We start from the raw sequence: 6,278 nt of genomic DNA, 5'->3' as shown, positions 1-6,278 counted from the left end.
GAGGGTGGCGTTTATTTCTGGCTCTTCTGACTTCAGCCCATGAGCCTGGGCAGCTCCTCCCACTGCACTGTCCCCAGGGCAGAGGCCTTGACATGCCATTCAAGGCCACTGCGTCCCCACTGGCCAGCCCCGCCTCATCTCTCTCCTTGGGCTGGCCTGCGTGCTGAGTCAGGTTTCCTCCTCGGCCCGTAGATGAAGGGTTTGCTTTGAACCCGCGTTCTATCAAGCGCTCTGCAAACACCACCACACACAGCATCAGGAGGCCAGCGCTGTGCCAGTCCTGACTGTGCAGATGCGGAGGCGAGACTCAGGAAGGTCAAGCAGCTTGCCCAGGGCCACAGCTGGCCACAGGTCCTTTTCACGCCGAAGCATGTACTCGGGACCAGTGGGCTCCACCGCTGCTCCACGGCTGCTCCAGCCATCTTGGTTCCAGCTGCCGTTTCTTCTGCCTGGAAAGTTGTTTTCTTTATCCAGATGACAACCGATTATTGAGTTCTTCCCCTGTGCTTATTCATGGTCTTACATTCTAGAGGGGCAGAGAGATGATAAACATGAATAAAGAGAAAAATCAGACAGTAGAGAATTGAAAGAGGGGTGTGCTTTGGGCGTGACTGGGGGTGCACTTTAGCAGCAAGGGCAGAGACCGTTACTGGGGACTGGATGACAAGGTGGGGGAACAGCTTTGTAGAAAGCAGAGGAAAGCATGCCGGGCAGTGGGGAGAGCCATGCAAAGGCCCTAGGGTGCGGTGAGCACAGTGTACCCTGAAAATGGTGAGCTGTGGGTCTGGGACTGCAGGAGTGGGTGCAGGGGGTGTGGAGGACGCATGACTGCTGAGGCTGCTTCCAGGAATGGGCGTCCGTGTGGCTTTATGTCCCTGGACTCGCTTGTCCTGTCTGGGCTTTGGGTCCACAACAGCTCCCCGCTACCCAGGTACCAAAGCTAGAGAGGAGTCATGGGGACAGGCAGACATCTCCATTCAAGTAGCTGAAGGCTTGCCATAATCAGAAGAGTCAGCCTGCTGCGTGTGTCCCCAGAGAGCTGGGACTGATTGTGAGAGGTGAGTTTGGGAGTATTTAGCAGCAGCAGATACTTGGGAATGAGAAGAGTCATCTGAGAGACAGCGAGCTGCCCGTCCCTGGCAGAATCTAAGGGAGCTATGCCTCGAGTCAGAAACTGTTGGAACAGCTGACCCTAGGGGACGGAGCAGAGGGAGCTGGGGCACTGAACGGGGTGGGACTGGCTGACCCTGGGGGCTCTTTAGTGCATCTGTGCTGCCTGAATGGGGAGGGATGTCAGAGCTGGAGGAAGGGTGCATGCTCCGTGCAGACCAGGGCCTTTGAGTGCTTGGGTCACATTGCAGGGCTGGCTCCGAGGTCTGGGCCAGAATGTGCCTGGTGCTTAATAAATTTTGTAGCTTGATTGATTTCATCCTGGCCCTGGAGGAAAGTGAAGGGAAGATTTCTTGATTTGAGAAGACCAAATTAGGAACAGATGTCTTTTCAAGCTATTAATAGGCGGTTAGGGAACAATGGGGCTTATTTTTAAAGGAGCCCATAGCATGCCGGTTGCTGCCGTCCACTGGAACGTTCCGTGTTGGAGCATTTTGTATTCTTCAGGGTGGAGAGTCAACAACTGGGTCCCCCAATGCTCCGCTCAGGTCATGACCCAACAGGTCAAATTTAACTTCTTCCTCTAAACCACTCCATTTCCCATTAGGGGCCCCAGAACACCCCACGATTCTAAGTGGGTACTGCCATGAATGCTTTCTTCCCAGAGAAGGATTGGTTCAAGATGTGCACTAATTGGCTCAAGTCACCCTTTGAGATAGAAGCCTGGGGTTTGGCTCTTAGGCAAATGAGTATAAACCACCATGGAAGCTATTAGTAGCATTGGTAGCAGGATTCACAACTGCAATTGTTGGAAACGAAAATTGTCGATGACTCTGTGCATGCGTGCTCTCTCTCTCGATTGCAATTTAAAAACTAACACCGGCCGGGCGCGGTGGCTCAAGCCTGTAATCCCAGCACTTTGGGAGGCCGAGGCGGGCGGATCACAAGGTCAGGAGATCGAGACCACAGTGAAACCCCGTCTCTACTAAAAACACAAAAAATTAGCCGGGCGCGGTGGCGGGCGCCTGTAGTCCCAGCTACTCAGGAGGCTGAGGCAGGAGAATGGCGGGAACCCGGGAGGCGGAGCTTGCAGTGAGCCGAGATCGCGCCACTGCACTTCAGCCTGGGCAACAGCGTGAGACTCCGTCTCAAAAAAAAAAAAAAAAAAAAACAAAAAAAACAAAAAAAACTAACACCACTTAGCTCATCAAAAATAATCGTAGTGAGGAAAATGGCTTTGTTTTAAAAGATCCCCAACATTTTGCCTTAATGTGTTCCTTTGAAGAAAGTAAAGTTAATTATGATGCAGACGAGAGAGTTACCTGACTTGATTTAATGGGGTGGATTGTGTCTGAGTCCCCGCCCTGCAGTGTGCACGGACATGGGGGTGGAGAGAGTTCTATTCTGGGGCAAGTGTGCCTTCCGGGCAGGCCACTTGGCCATGCAGCTTTCCGGGCTCATGGTGGTTAGCAGGAAAGGCAGCACCCCAATACCCTTGCTGACCGTTGGTCATTTTTGAGTGAGGCCCAAGCTTCTCTCTGGGGACTGAGCCCTGCTGGGATGCCTGCCCCCTCCTTGTCACTGGGGCTTGTCTCAGCCCTGCAGAAGTGCCTGCCTGGAGACACAGTGGACATTGTTGTCATGTCCCCCATACCTCCTGGACACGCATGGCCACCCTGCACACCAGCCACCTTACCCTCGGTTCCTGTGACTCAGCCTGCAGGTTCCCTATAGCCATGGAGGCCTGTGGGCATCTGCATCGAAGGAGTGGCTCCAGCCAGTGACGGATGAATGGAGTGGATGGATAAATGCTGCAGCTTCCTCCTGTCTTATGTGGGCCAGCTCTGAGATGTGTCCTGTGCAGTTCCAGGGGTGTCTTGCAGGCTCAAACCCCCATTGCCCACAGCAGTGACCCACTCGCCACCACCTCCCATGTCCCCCGTGTCCTTTCTCCCCCGTCTCACTTCCTATTCCATTCATGAAAGGACTGAGCTTACAGCCGGGTAGGGAGTTGGAGAGGCCAAGAGGATGGGGGGGCATCTGGTGGGGTCAGGAGGTCTGGCTGCCACTCTTTGGGCATGGCAGGGTGCCTGGGGCTGGGCACTGCCCAGTGACTTGAAGAGCACATCACCTGCTGGCTTCTCCCTCCGATCCCACTCATGGGAGCACCTGGCATGCTCAGCGGATGAGTGTGTGCTTCTCTGAGGCTGAGGTGTTGAGGACCCTGCTCAGCGCCCATCTCTCTGGGGAGAGGCACCTTTGCCCCCACTTTATCTCCACCGCCCATCAGCCCCTCTGCAGTTTGGGATGAAGCCAGGAAAAGCACCCTGAGATGGTTTGGGTGTGCATCCCCGCCAAATCTCATGTTGAAATGTGACCCTCAGTGTTGGAGGTGGGGCCTGGTGGGAGGTGTTGGATCCAGGGACAGATCCCTCAGGAATGGCTTGGGCCATCCTGGAGGTAATGAGGGAGTTCTAACCCTGTTAGCTCGCTTGAGAGCTGGTTGTTTAAAGGAGCCTGGCCCCTCCTCCCCTTTTCAACCACATGACACGCTAACACCTCCATCACCTTTCCCAGTGATTGGAAACTTCTTGAGGCCTCTCCAGAAGCAGATGCCAGCGCCATGCTTCCTGGACAGCCTGCAGAACTGTGAGGCAAATCAACCTTTCTTCATAAATTCTCTAGCCTCAGACATTCCTCTCTGGTAACACAAAACAGACTCACAGTCCCGTCCAGATGCTAAAGCCTGTGCAGGGTCCACACTCAGGGTCTGTTCTTGCCAGTAAGAAGAGCCCAGGGCTGGGCATGGTGGCTTATGCCTGTAATCCCAGCACTTCGGGAGGCTGAGGCAGGTAGATCACCTGAGGCCTGGAGTTCGAGACCAGCCTGGCCAACATGGTGAAACCCCATCTCTACTAAAAAATAAAAAAATTAGCCAGGCATGGTGGCGGGCACCTGTAATCCCAGCTACTTGGGAGGCTGAAGCAGGAGAATTGCTTGAACCCAGGAGACGGAGGTTGTAGTGAGCCAAGACCATGCCATTGCATTATAGGCTGGGCAACAAATCGAGACTCCATCTCAAAAAAAAAAAAAAAAAAAAAAAAAAAGGGCCCATGCGGAGATGCTCTGAGGCCATGGCCCTGAAATGGGTGTCATGCACTTTGCTGAGTGCTGTCTTCTTGTTGGCACCAGCGGCATCCTTCCTCTTTGGGGGACATCTTCCCTTACTCACCATGCGGGTCCTGGGGGTGAGGGTGGGGCTGGCACCCAAGGAAGAGCACATGCTCCAAGCTCCAAGCCAGCACCTCAGCAAGAGTTTTCCACTGGGGGCCGAGGAAAGGCCTTGCCCCCGTCTTCATCACCCTAAGGAGGCTGGGAGCTTGTGAGCTGGGACCTGTGGCTGCCACAGCCAAGCTCTTCAGAGGAGACAGGTCTGCAAGCGTGGTGCTGACCCTGGGAAGGGCGGATTAGAGATGGAGACCATCCCGGCGATCCCAGACGTCCACAGCATGCCAGCCCTTCCTGAGGTTTGGCCTCTAAACCTACAAACCCTCCCTCTTCCCTGATCTGGCTCAGGCTGTGTTTCTGTCACTTGTCACCAAGGGTCCTGACTGTCATTCCCACATTAAGACAGATTCGTCCAGCCTCCAAGGCCCCCGCTCCTTGTAATCCTGGTGACTGACGGCAGCAGCCCTGCAGCCCGTTCCATGGCATATCTGCTCCAGTCCCACCACTCAATGAATGTCACTTGTCACCAGAGCATGCTAAGGCAGTCCCCAATCCAACCAGAGACTGAGGCAGTCCTCAGGGAAGCCAGGCTGATGAGAGAATGAAAGGGACAAGAGCAAGGCCCTTCCATTGCATGGGGCACATGGGTCCATCCGAGGGAACGGGGTGGCGGTGAGCTGTTGGTGTCCGGTCAGCACCACGGTGCCCAGCAGCGCTGTCTTGGAGAGCCCTGACTCGGGCAGAGGACAGAGCAGGGAGGGCTGGGGCTGCCCTGTGTGTTGGTTCAGCCCATGACACTGATGCCCAGGGCAGCTGGGAGCACAGAGCTGCCTGAGTGTACTGGGACAGTCCACTGCAGAGAGATAGCGCCAGAGCCACCCTGGGCACCTGAGTTCTCCAGGTTTAAAGCCTGCTCCTGGCTCCCCATGCACATGTGTCTCATCCAACCTTAAGTCTTGCTTAGGATTTGGGGAATGGGGTTACCATAGAAACGAGATGTACACAAGTAGCCTCGGTGCTGGGTAGCCAAGGATGCTCACCATTCAAGAGCCACTGAGGTCTTCAGGAACTCCAGAGCTGGAGTGGCTGTATCTGTGGGGAGGCAGTTTGCTGAGTGCTGTCATCCCCGGAGGGATGCCCTTCTGGACGGGCCACCCCGGGGCTCTGCTGCGCACTTCCCGGGGAGTCTTCTGAGGGCTGACTCAGTGGTCACAGTGCATCCGAAGGCCTGGACTCCAGGAGCTGCTGTGGTCTATTTCCCAAGCCCAACTTGCTCTCTGCATAGTGAATCTGTGAGGCCTCAGTATCCTTCCTGAAAATCCCCTCTGTGTAAGTTCCCAGAGCCGGCTTCTGATGGGTACACCTGCTGAGCCAGTCTTCTAAGAGTCCTCGGCCTCCAGGCGCCTTTGGAGGCTGTCTTAGTCAGGCAATTGGTCCTGGGAGAATGTGTATTCACGTTAACCAGCCTCAGCGGCCAGTCTCTTGCAGATCTCTGTATCTCCTACTGAGGAAGTTCCCCCCCTGCCATCTGACCACAGGCCAACCTGCTGCCAAATGTGATGATGATATCACAAACATGTATTTGGGCTGAGTGTTTTAAAGAGGAAGAATCATTCAGAGATCTCACTGATTTTGTCTTCTAAGAACAAGGGGAGGAGTCCTCTGGATCAGAAACGGATCTCTTTGCTTCCCATCTCGCTCCACCTCTGTCTTCTCGTGCCGGAACCTGGTTGTGTCAGGCCTCTCTGATGTCTGGAATCTGGAGCTGTTTCCTAGAGACAGATGGCATTGATTTTGCATTTGTTCCACAATGCCTGTTTCTCAGAAAATATGAACATCGGCCGGGCGCGGTGGCTCAAGCCTGTAATCCCAGCACTTTGGGAGGCTGAGGCGGGCGGATCACAAGGTCAGGAGATGGAGACCACAGTGAAACCCCGTCT

The 6,278-nt window shown here is 54.7% G+C and overlaps 1 long non-coding RNA gene across 1 annotated transcript; it reads right to left on the bottom strand.

Annotated features, from left to right (window-relative positions):
• Window positions 1–396: 396 nt before the first annotated feature.
• LOC112427704 (uncharacterized) lies at window positions 397–4,462 on the bottom strand. The gene is made up of 3 exons (XR_011617706.1): window positions 4,343–4,462; window positions 2,807–2,966; window positions 397–526 (listed from the first exon to the last, which is right to left on the bottom strand). It is a non-coding gene; the product is annotated as an uncharacterized lncRNA (long non-coding RNA).
• Between the last annotated feature and the right edge of the window lie 1,816 nt (window positions 4,463–6,278).

This window comes from Macaca nemestrina, chromosome 20, assembly GCF_043159975.1.
Source record: "Macaca nemestrina isolate mMacNem1 chromosome 20, mMacNem.hap1, whole genome shotgun sequence".
NCBI classification, from domain to species: Eukaryota; Metazoa; Chordata; class Mammalia; order Primates; family Cercopithecidae; genus Macaca; species Macaca nemestrina.
The sequence above is the reverse complement of the archived record's forward strand: the minus strand, read 5'-3'. Positions and strand labels throughout refer to the sequence as shown.